Consider the following 12,775-nt stretch of genomic DNA (forward strand, 5'->3'; position numbering starts at 1 on the left):
CTTTTTAAAACAATAAACAAATTTTCACTGGAAGAGTTACCACTTCTATATATTTAGGTTAGCAAACATAAATTTCTCCAAGGCATCTGCGTACAGCCGTACATTCAAGAAATTCGTTAAAACTTTAAACGTCTATTTACCTTAATGATTTATAAAAAAAGAAACAATCGCACAGTTTGCCAATTTTTCGGAGATCTTATTTTAGGATTAATACCTCTTTTCACTTTTGCGAAACGTTCGACTAAAACTAGCATTGCCAAGCTATATACTAATTTTTATTGGACGACCGTACCACACTGCCTTGTCAGAATAATCACCCCTTAAAAAAACATGCTATTTGGACTGCCAAGCTGTCCGAGATGCATTGTGTGTTTTACTAATCCTCAACATGGCATGAAAAAGCAGGTGCATCGCACGAAAAACCACGTGAATATTCACGCTGGGAGTAATAACGTAAATGGAGTGGAAGAGGAGGTGCTTTGAATGCAATTGCATAAGTTGTTATATTGCAATTCACATGACTAATAGTCTGACTATTTCTAATCTGGTCTGAGATATAAACGATTTGTACAAATGTCAAAAATATGTTTCAAAACGAGAATACTGTTAGGCCATGCTGGCAAACTATATTTTAGAAAACTTTTACTATGTAAATACAAACTTCTTTTTGCTAAGTGTTTTCTATTTTTAGGAAATCAATTCAGTCCTAACAAGCCATGCGCACTTTAGCGTGTTAAATCGCGTGAACTCATTACCACTAGAATGTGCGTTTTTTCGAAAATTAAGCTACTTATACTGTTATTTATATGCGAAAAATATGCGAAATGTCTTTATGTGTCGGATGCCTCGTATAAACTTTTTACGTCTTGCCAATTTAAACTAAATAAACGGATCTATGTCGGGCGCCATACGACTGGATTCCCTTCCATTTTCGCACGAGTTCGATCGAAACAACTAGTGTTTTTAGGAATAATTGTTTTTCTGGCGGCACGTATAGTTACTAGTGGGGGGCTATGTGACAATGACGTGAGCTTTTTGGCACAGATGTTCATTTTGACGTTTTATCTTGATTTTTGCCCGAAACCAACTTGATTTCGGTGTACTTCACCCCGTATGACCCCATAAACCCCTAAATTCTAGCTTCAGCATTGGTCTCAAACAAACGAGAATAAAAAATTATTTCTAAAAATATTTTTTTCTAATTTTATGGCACATAATTTTAAAGTTAAGGCTATTTTACGTTTTGATGACGTCATCGCTAGAATAGGAATTTCGTCTTAATAATCAAGATATCCCCTCATTCTAATCTGTTTTATAGATTTGATTTCTCGTTTTTGCTTTCTGGAATTCTTTTTACATCTTTAGTCGAATTATGACGTCATAGTGACGTTGTCGGTTGTCGAAATTGCACATATTTTCAAAATTACTTCACAGCAGATGTTAAAATTTTCGTCTTATGGTTTAAACATAGACAAAAATATATGTTCATTAAATGCAGACTATAATATTTAAAAATCACCCAATTAGTCGCATGTAGGCTGTAACCATAGCAACAATAAATGATACATCAAGGTCTCTCAAATTCGTATAATTTAATAATCAAAAGATGAAAAAAATCTGTAAATAAGATATCAACAGCATGCCGGGCATAATACAATTGTAACGATATATGCATATTGGTAAATAAAGAACAAAACATTTATGTTAAAGTCAGTAAATAAAATTAAAAAAATAGCTAAACAAGAAATTGCGCTAAAAACGATATATTATTTATCTAAAAAACAACATTTTAGTTAATAAAAAAATGTGTAATTATTACACCGGTCTTCAGGTTAAATACGTAACTTTCCAATGTTATCACTAAAAAAAATTATGCGATCCCAAACCAAAAATCCTGGATCTGCCCATGATTTTTTGTATCATTTTTTCTAACCCTTGGCAACATTGTTTTAGTAGTAAATACCTAAATATAATTAACATCATTAGCACCATTACGATTTTGTTCAAACCTTTGGTGGGGCAGCGACATTGCACAGTTTTGATCTTGCAACTTCATCTTGTACATTTTGAGTCGCTGTATACTGGAGTGGACACGATTACATAGCGGTTAACATTTTATTTATTTAATCTATGTCTATAAATATAAGTGTAAACAGTTTAGTATTTACTGTTATTGATATACTATAGGCTTAGAATCGCAGAATAACTTTATATCTAAACTCTGACCCAAAAAATAAATATTTAAAAAAAAATAAGGAATACATTTACAATTTAATCAAAATAACAGAAACTTGCACAGGGCAAAACACAGGGTACAAAAATTTTATAAACCTATATTTTAATAAACTTATTAAGTGTTTATTTAACTAAATCAAGTTCTATAAACTGGTGAATAGTTCACCCCAGGGTGAATAAAAATTGTGAATAGATTGGGATGAATGAGAAGTGAATGTTTTATATCAACTTACTGTTTGTTCGCATTGCCTATATAGTCTAAAACTATACATATAACCAATCAACCGTTTATATATTAATCTGATTGCGAAAAGCTAAACAATTGGTTTTCATGCACACCGAAGAATATGACAAATAACCTGGAAATCACTGAAACCTGGCGATTCTTTATTGAGAGTGGTTCAAAAAAAAAATTCAATCTCAATTTGGAGAACTGCGTAGATCAGTTTTGAAAAAAAACAATTTAGTATACCGCTGTAATTATTATACCTGTTTGCCTTAATTTTCTGCAAACCATAAAGCATTTAGGTCAACGACATTTATATGAGATGTGTTTTATTGGCTCTCCTTCACCGTAACGTAATAGTATCAAGAGCCATATATTGCAAAGTTTCTATTTAATTACCTAAGTGAAGCCCGACTTGCTGACCAAAAATAGAAGATATTGCATTTCAAAAAAAAGTTCTAGCCTGTATCGATATTATTTATGTCTGTCAACAAGAAGTTTTTACTGTAATATCAATCTGACGTTTTAGCTTTCCGCCATGGCCTTACACACTCTTCTCAACCTACGCCATTTTATTTAAGTTAGTCACAGTTCGTTCCCGGTCTAAAACCGTAAACGTTGCCTTCCATAGGATGAAACGTTTTCACTGGTTAATTATACCTAATTTTTAAAAATATTAATCTGAGCTTTTTAAGAATTGTTACCGTCTAAAGCTAAGATCAGTTTTATTGAACGTAGAGCAAAGGGTATTCTATTTTGGTTTTCATAACTAATTATAACACACAAACTGCGTTAGAAACAACCAGCAAATGCAGCGAGCATAGGACGCAGAAGACAAACATTCCAATACACGGTTCATATATTTTTATGATCCATCAACGTTTTTCAGGATCGAAACGAAATGGGGTGTATCTTTCACTGGCACTTGTGTGTATCCATGATATAAGCGACCCGACCTGTTAAATCTCCTCTTGACTTGGACAAATATACCGTTGTATTCAAGTGCAAGTCACCAGGCGGATTTGTTCGACAAATGGATTGACTTTTGCCTCGTACATTTATAAGTCGTGCGTGTTATTTGCGTATAAAATATCAAATAATTTTTAGGTAATTTGTCCACGCCACATTTAACCTATTTATTGCAGTTCGAAAGAATTTAATATTGACCTTTAAAATAGGATTGGGTTCGGGGTGTGCGATCTACAAGCATTTCAAGTCAATCGATACCGATTTATTTTTAACCTTATAATCGTTTTTTCTTTGATGTTGAAAATGTATAAAGAGATATTCGAAACGTTGAAATTGCTACCTGCTTCTGTACCGTATGGGTTTGATATTCTTAATCCGTCTTAATGCAACCTCAAATCATTATGCTCTAAAGTTTTTCTCTCTGTGATAAATATTCTAAATATAATTGAAATATCTGAACTAAATTAAAAGAGCTGGATTTTGCTATTGGGTCAAAAACGGATTATATACCTAATGCGACATACAAAGTTAACAATACAGGACAAGATTGATACGTTGTTCAATCGGAATAATTTTGCGTCCATTTACAAAAAACGTTTTTAAATAAAATCGTTTTAATTCCTTTTTTCTCTTACACATATTACCACATATTATAAAAAAAAAACATAAAACGTTTATCACAGAAAGGACACACTAATCTTTAATTTTGACAAACGGAATATAAACTCAAAAATAACCTTATTCTCGCATTGTCGATTTATTAACAAATTACCATACTGCTGGCTCTATTACCTTATTTAAACGAGGGATATCTCTTGCGAAATCACAATGCTTCTTTATTATTCACCTCATGCCAATCACTTGGACGTAATTAAATTTGCTTAATTATTAACGGCAGGCACTTAGGAAAAACGTTCATGTAAATGCCAGGTCTGGAACTGCATCAACTCTTCAGTAATATCAGATGGTGCCTTTGACATCAATGAATGAATAGATCCTTTGACGAAAAGTTAAACCTCAAGATCGGCAAACAGCATTAACATCGAAATTGTGATTTTGATCAGTTTGGGAACTTTTTCACCAGTTTGCCATTTACCACCCCCATTAAGTCAACAGGATACACGGCACCTGTCCCAACAGCGACCAAAACGAGATCCTATATGCCAAACAAATCATAGAAAAAAATTCCAAATTAGTGTATCCCAAAGCGTCCTAAATTCGTATTAAACGACGAGCAAATGCATGGTAATTTGTGGTGCAAAAGAGAATTTTGCTAACACCTGTACTTGTTATCCATAAACTATACGGCTAAGGTAACTTGTGACTGCAATAATTACAAAATCACTCAACTTTTTCGTTTTTAAATACATTTCTAATACGCTTTTTAATTTTACAAAACGGTATGGCTTTTCTTTAAGTTTTTCACACTCACCAACGTTTAAAAAATATTGCATAGCTCAGGTAAAACTTGTTTTCACTTAACCCTTTTAAAATGTTTTTCACTTAACCCTTTTAAATAACGTAACATTGCTGGACAATCGTGCATCTTTATAGTAAACTAAAACCAATTAAAATTATTTGATTTGTTAATTGTTCGAATTCTTTAATTAAGACCTAAACGAGTACTAAGTCTTGGTGGGACTGTCGCAGTTTTTAACGCATGTCAACCAATGAAAAAAATGTTTTTTTTTTACCATAGGCAAATGTATTATTTTCAATTAACATGAGTAAACGACGACTTTTGGTAAAGGAGTAAGCTTCCAACCAATAGTTAGTGCGCTTACTTTCGAGTTAGGTATTCAAATGAACTTCCCAAACCCTGGTCAACTGGTCGTGAAATACTTGATGTTTTTAAATAAACTGTATAATTTACTACCTGAAAGATGTTTCTATAATTAAATTACTCATTAAAATACGTTTCAACTATAAGTAATTGACTTCTTTTTAAAGCATGTGCTATACCTCGTCTTATTTTGCAAAGGTTTTTCGCTTTTTTACCCGTTTTGTTGCCTAACTTTACGTGTTTGAAAATTTAAATTTTCTATTTAACAAAAATACAATACCGAAATTACGCCAACAGTCTAACGCTATTGGGTAATATAGGTCCTGTATTTTAGGACACCAGCATAGGAATATTTTGTTACAATTGCTAGGTATTATATTAAAAAGTTAACCCATACCATACATCGTATATTGGTTTTACTAGTAAAAATGACACAGCATATATAAGTGAATACAAGTTTAGTGATCTTTTAAATTTTGTGATTAACATAATAAGCTTTCGTGCCAACATACTTTTCTATGATAATTTGTCACGCCCATACGATCTCAAACTAAAAATAAAAATACCAAAAAGTCTATGTCTTCCCAAAAAATATTATACCAAATACAAATCTGGCAAATCTGGACTATCTATCACACTTTGCACTCCAAATTCATGAGTATACTGTAGGAAACCCATTATTCTATAGTTCTGAACAACCTAAAATTTTAACCTACTTTTTATTTTGTTTCCCTGAACAGAGCGATACAACGCAAGTAACTCAGCCTGTTCTGCTGCTACTTCGCTTGTCTGGGTAACAAAATGTCTGACTTTGAACTTCAAAGCAGGGTTACTCGCGTTTCTAGCAGAAAAAATGTCTGACTATCAGCCACATGGCTAAGGACCTTTCATGCCCGGTTAACTATCTGTCTGTCTTTTTCAACTGGTACAGTAAAAAATTGTGGTATGGTTTTGTTTATACTAGATGGCAATGCAGTAAGTTTAAGTACAGCAGTTGCTTGAAGGGTCACAGAATCATTTAAATAGACAATAAGAAACAATTAGTGTTACTACAAAACTGCTTAAGCTAGCTATAATTAACTAATTTGACTTAAATTGACGTTGGTTTATAAACCCAATGAAATTAATTTGCTGTAAAATTGCTCATTGTAAGCTGAACTTTAGTTTAAAGTGGAAAAATTATAAAAAAAAAAATGGCGCTTATATTAGTGTACTGTGACTGTCCAGTGTTTTCTATAAAATTTAGATCAGAAGTGTCAAGCTAACTTTTGCGGAGTAAATTTGACAAGCTAAAGTTATTTCACCCCTAGTATTGATTATTGGCTTCTCTGGTATCAAACCATTTCAATTTAAAGAACGCGAATACTTACTCGAATATTCTACATTGGTGTCTCAGACAAAAACAAAGCGAGTCAAAAATTTCAAATCGCAAAAATAATATTTTTTAAAGTGTTTATTGGGCACAATGATGGAACCTTGTGCAAGTTCGTATATCAGACACACTTCTAGCCATATCTTACATTTCTTTCGCCTATGCAATAACACTGTTGATTAACACTTAATTCCATACGTGACTAAAGCAATGATGCCTGTTGTCTTCAGTGTTCTACGTAGTTGTGGACCTATGGGTCTACGTCGCCACTTTTGTCTGTTGTACTTTTTTGACAACACCAGTACATTCGTGTACTGCAGATACAAACTGAATTGCAAAGATTTATTCTGTAAATTTATTATGTTTTAAAAAAATCCCTTGCTTTGTTACTTAAACCTACAAGACTTACGATAACACTTATATTGTTAAATATTAGCGTATTATGCTGAAAACGTGAATCGTTGTTTGTCTTACAAGTTGATATCATATGTAGCATTCTAAAAGCGAAATATTTTTAGAGAAACGCTAAGTGTTTTTTCGAAAATAAGGAAGCACTTTTTGTACATTTACGTAGTTAATTTATAGTTTTTGTAGATTGTATGTGCTAAAAGAGCATGGTATTTTGTCCTTAAAAAATATTACCATAAATATCATATAAAGTTAGAGGTTTGTAGCAAAAAATGTACGATTAGTATTTTTAGGGCGTAATATTGAATTAATAGATTGTTACTTAAACGTGGAAACTGAATTAAAATTTGATATATTTGTTTCGTTATAACTTTATTCGCGTAATGCAAGTGGTTTACTTGTTTTAATGCTAAGCATGCCTAATCGAAAATATCAAGTATTCCACTGTTTACCAAACACAAGCGACAACTAATAAACACGTCGCTGACCAATCCTTTGGCGGTCACTTTTCCAAGCTGTTCTTTTCACACGAGCGGTCCTTATCTGTGATGTCACAATGACCTCTATGCTATCACAGGTGGTCAGCAAGAGGGGATGTTTGTTGTCACCCACACAAAAGGAAATTTGCAAAACGTTCAGTGTTTGTCTTTCTTTAGCTGAACAAAGTTCGACGGTGCGTTCTGCCTAAAGGTTAAATTATCCAAGCGCAAAAAAGAGAGTCGTTTCAACTCACCACTCGAACAACGTTGTCACTTGAGAAAACTTTTTTCTTTGAATTTAGAGCTTTCTTTAAAGGCTATCCATATAAAAACTCTCAGTTTTGTGGTTCCGTCGAACTGAATTTGCTTAATTATTTTGTACTTTTAGCAGTTTTGTTTAAACAAACACTGTTGGCTGAAAAAAGGTTTAAAAAAATTGCGTTTAAAAAGTTTTGTACGAATATTTTCTCTTAAAACACTATATGTTGTACTTCAATCTATTTTTTATATCATGCGAAGAAAGACTAAATATGTTCTAGTGTTTAATTTCACAAGATACCATATCAATCGGTGCCTGTCTTTGCCTTGCGAAGTGATTTAAAAGCTAAACAACGCCCAATTCGTCATTCAAGACCGAAAATGTACGAAACGCCGTCTATCGTCGTTGATCAACACCTCAAGCCCTCATCACTCCGAGCTAACGACTCCTAAATGCGGGACTAAAAATATCTGGACACCGGCGCTGTTTTGAAGATGCCGCGCGACGATGGCACGTGTTTGCATTTTCAAAACGCCGTATCGACCGGTCAACAGGCTGGACGTATAAGGTGTGAGTGGCCGAGTGGGACCCAACCCGGCGCATGTGGCGATCAGCGGCTGCGGGGTGTGTTTAAGGTTTGCTTTCACCCCCTGTCGGTGGCTAGTATCTTCCTGGGTTTTGCCAGTTTGAGCAAATAGCGGCGCGGATGATGGCCGGTTGGAAGTTTGCATGACCAACATTCCTTATCGCCCGATTCCGATGCTTGACATGGTTTTTCACCTGTTTTTCGTCAAAATACTATGGCACCAAAATACATCGCAAAGTATTATTTGAAGATTAACCATTTTACATATTATTTGTCGCGCTACGCTTAAGTGCGCTGCTGGTGCAATGGGGATTAAAAACTAATGTTTGTAAGAGAGTCTAAGGTCTTTTTGTATTAGATTCGAATCTTTCCACACGAAATCATTGTTATAGACCTGAGTCGCTGGACAAATGCATTCTGATTCACCACCCTCACCGCTTACCCCCCGAACTTATCACATTAGCTAAACAAAACCTGTATTTCCGCCTAGAGAGCCCGAAACTATTGGATTGCTGTGGGACTGTGACCATTATAATGTAGTGATGACACCTCGGCCGGTTCCTAAAGCGTCCCCGAAAGCCGTTGCGCGGGTGTTTACAAATCGAAGGAGTGTTCGGCACGCTTTTAAGCCCCTATACAACGCCCAGGAGCCTAAAGCAACGCCGACATCACATCGGTAAGGAGTAAAAGTTTTTTTGGGTGAAATAACTCGATGAACAAAGGACACAGGCCGAAGCAGACAGAACGCAGTTTTGGCTGCCACTATAGAAATTTCTCTCGACATCACTCAGTATCGGGCAAACAAGGCACCTGTCGGTTAACATTGATGCCCGACCCGCCACTCGCAACATCACCAAACTTGCTGGTATAGTCTATTTGGCTGTCTGCATAAGCCTACAAGATAAAATCTAGGCTAAACTGAGCGCTGTTGGTCAAACAAAACGGCTTTTGTAGCCGCACAACTTAACTTTTGGCGTTCGCCAGATGATTTTTTGTGTCGATTAGTAATTAAACACCAATAAGTAAACACAAGTCGAATTCATATACTGAACCGTTATTCAAATAAGTGCCTATAGACAATTTCTTAGAAAAACATCTAGTCGATTCTATTAAACACCTAAAATGTCCATTCCTCGCAAATATTGGATCGCTTTGTTTTGTTAGTCAAAAATATTATGGTACACCACTGCAGCTATTGCTTAGCTATTCTCAACAGGTTCTTTCAAGCCTTAATAAGTGTCCTATATCTACTGCCGCAACATTCGAGCCGCATAATTCACTGACCATTACGTAAAATATTTTTTATACTGCTTCTGTACTTCCAGGCTTATTCCCTTTGCTCTCTTGACATTTTTAAAGCCGTAAGGTACAGCGGTGTGTTTGATGACCGCATAATGGCAAGGGGAAACCTTTGTGGCGCTAAATCGAAGTGTTTAATTTCGGATTAAACGTAATGCTTTGACGTTTGAAAAGCGTTGTAGAGTCGCAAGTTGAAACGGACTCCGTCGTCGCGAACGATTTAAAATGTCGCGCCTGTTCCGTTTTGGATTTTTGCGGTCAACTCACTATGTCGATTCGATCAGTAAAAATATTCCCGTGGATGTTTAATTTGTCTTTGTCGAGCCACTTTAAACATGTCGTTCTTTTGTTGAGTACATACACTGCGGCTGCCCGCTTCCAATTTCAATTTTCAGTTGAAATTGTGAATCAGATATGACAAAAGACAACAGGTTCATTAATGCCCCTTCATCAGGTTTTTGAAGCCGACATTTTAAGATTTATTTATATCTAGAAATATTTATCCCTTTAACTTTATATTTATAAAGCTTTTTTGAACAGGTGTAACGTAAATTTAAGTTTCCAAAGAATTTAAAGTTACTTTTAATTACTGTAAATAAAAGAAAGAAAAAGTGTTATCAAGCATAGAAACGTATTTTGTCGAACACCCATACACTTTACTGATACACGCCTGTATCATTTTATAGCATTTTTTTTAATTCCCTGGTGATGATGTATGGCTAAAATTTATTGTTCATTACTAATGGCTGGGTACTTTTTTGTTAAAGGTCGACGCCATGTAGCACTTGTAGGTAAACTTCTTAATTTTTTTGTTTGGTTGTGCTTAAGGAATATAAAAGAAATAGAAATACACAAAATGAAAATTGAAAAATCCAGATTTCAAAATCCTCAGATCAGTACTTTATCACAGTGACAGGGCATTTTTTTAGATGAACATTGCTATTCACAGTTTTTATTAACATGGTGTTAGAAAAGCTTTTTTTTTTCAGGAACATCTGGTCACTTTGCTGGGTAAATACGTTCGGTTCGATTTCAATTGTGAACAAAGAAAGACAAAACCTGTTGCTCTTTGCACAGGCACGTTATACAGCGACCTAATGTTGAATTATCGTAGCAGCAATACGGAAACTAGTTAAAAAAATGACACCTTTTCGCTTTTTCATATTTTATTCTATAACGCTTCCCTGACGAGAAAAATTGCAAAAACATTAATATATTTTTTTGCAAACGCGATTAAAGAAACTTGTTTATTGTTGCAATTTTTATTGATTTTGACTCTGTACTTGCGTTACATAAATTTGTATTACATTTTTTACCTTTTTAAAATGCATTTATGTTTCGGTCGTTTTTATTAGCGTAATATCCAAATATGGACTTTTCTTAAATGGATAAACTTTTATAAGGTCCACAGTAAAATGGCCTCTCTAAATAATACCTATTTATTTTGTATGGGTCGCCATTTACAATTTGACAATTTGTTTCAAATGATTCCTAATTTTATATGGGAGTGTAATTTTCACAGATTTATACATGAATGGCATGCCGTTTCAAAATAATTTTGTGTTTTTATCTCTTTTTATAAAAAACATCTTATAGCGCATTATAGTTAATTATATCAAATACTTGAACTATACCTTATGCTCAATGGCTAAAAAACATATGGCGATTTATTTTGCTTTGGGAATTCTGGATACGTTATGTATAAAATAGACAGGGTACTTAGCAAATATTTAGAACATTCTAAACAAAGATTAAAACTATAAAAAATCCAAACTTTTGTTCACAATACAAAAAAATTAAATCTTTACAAAAAGTAAAATATTCGAAAGGTGCGTTTAACATTTTTAAATACATAAAAAAAATAAATAGCACAAGGTCGATGAACATTCTGGTTTCAGCTTGCCTCATGCACGCCTGCTGTCCAGTTGTTTGGTCAGGATAAGCAAGTTATCTTAAGCACGCGTTCGCTTATTTGAACACCTGAGGTTTGCCCAAGTGCTTAAAACATCGCCGCGTTGGCCACGCAGGTGTCTCGGGCACGATAAGTCCGCGCACCGACGATAAGCCGCCCCTGCAAATATGTATTCCCGGTTTTTCCTTTTTACTCGGCCGAAGTTTATCTTTAGGCTTGGAAGCCGCACTGGGAACGCATTGTCAATTAACTCGTTTTTATTCAGTGAAAAAATGCCCCGAAAAGATTTTTGAAGACTCAAATCTATTTTTTCGTTTTTTTAATGCTTTTTATATGGTTTATTTTCTTCTATCAATAATGGAGTGTAACATTGGAAAACGAATAGTTTTGGGATAAAAAGAATAATACAAAACAACTCCTCAAAGGTTCTAACCTATGCCCCCAACTTCAAATATCTTCTCGGACCGCGGTTCTCAATTTTTTTTTTTCATATTTTTTCCTACAAGCGTAAAAACTGTTAATTCCTCCCTAGCAAATTATTACTTCGATTTTTAATTATTACTTCGATGTACCCTGCTGACAGAAAAATAAACCTACAGGAAACGAGTGGACGAAATTAAAAAAACACATGTAAAACTGCAATAGATACATCTGCGTCGAAAGCCAAGACTTGTTACCAAATTGAAATGCACTAATTCTCTAGGGTTCGGTTTGTTTGAATGTATATGACGAAGGTATTAATTTTATACTTACATAAAAATATCTGCAATGGTATATATTTCTTAAATAGCTATAACTGTGAAGCAACAATAGACTTATATTATGGGCCTAATACTCTTTCCAATACCATACAGTTAAACAAGCTTTTTATTGCATATAACCGATTAAATAACTTATTTTTTTATCCGTATTTTCCTCCGCAACCCCTGAAACAAAATTTCGTCCCTAAATTTAAAAATTCCTCCCTGAGCCAATGGCTCCTTTTGAGAACTACTGTTGTAGAAAATCTACCTTTTCTAGATGGTTCTTAATCTAATCTGGATGTTCTTTCATAATCAGCTATTTTGTTACAAATTACAAACTACAAATTCATCAAAGGAAGCGCGATATTCATTGAAAAGTGTTTTTTGTGTATTTTTGGTCTGAATAACGAATTGCATAAAATATTGCCTAATTTGTTGTTAACAGTCTGTTAATCAAAAATATTATAGAATATATGTTATTTAAATTATCAACCAATTGTTACA

This window comes from Ascidiella aspersa, chromosome 7 (assembly GCF_963924565.1).
Source record: "Ascidiella aspersa chromosome 7, kaAscAspe10.2, whole genome shotgun sequence".
NCBI lineage: Eukaryota > Metazoa > Chordata > Ascidiacea > Phlebobranchia > Ascidiidae > Ascidiella > Ascidiella aspersa.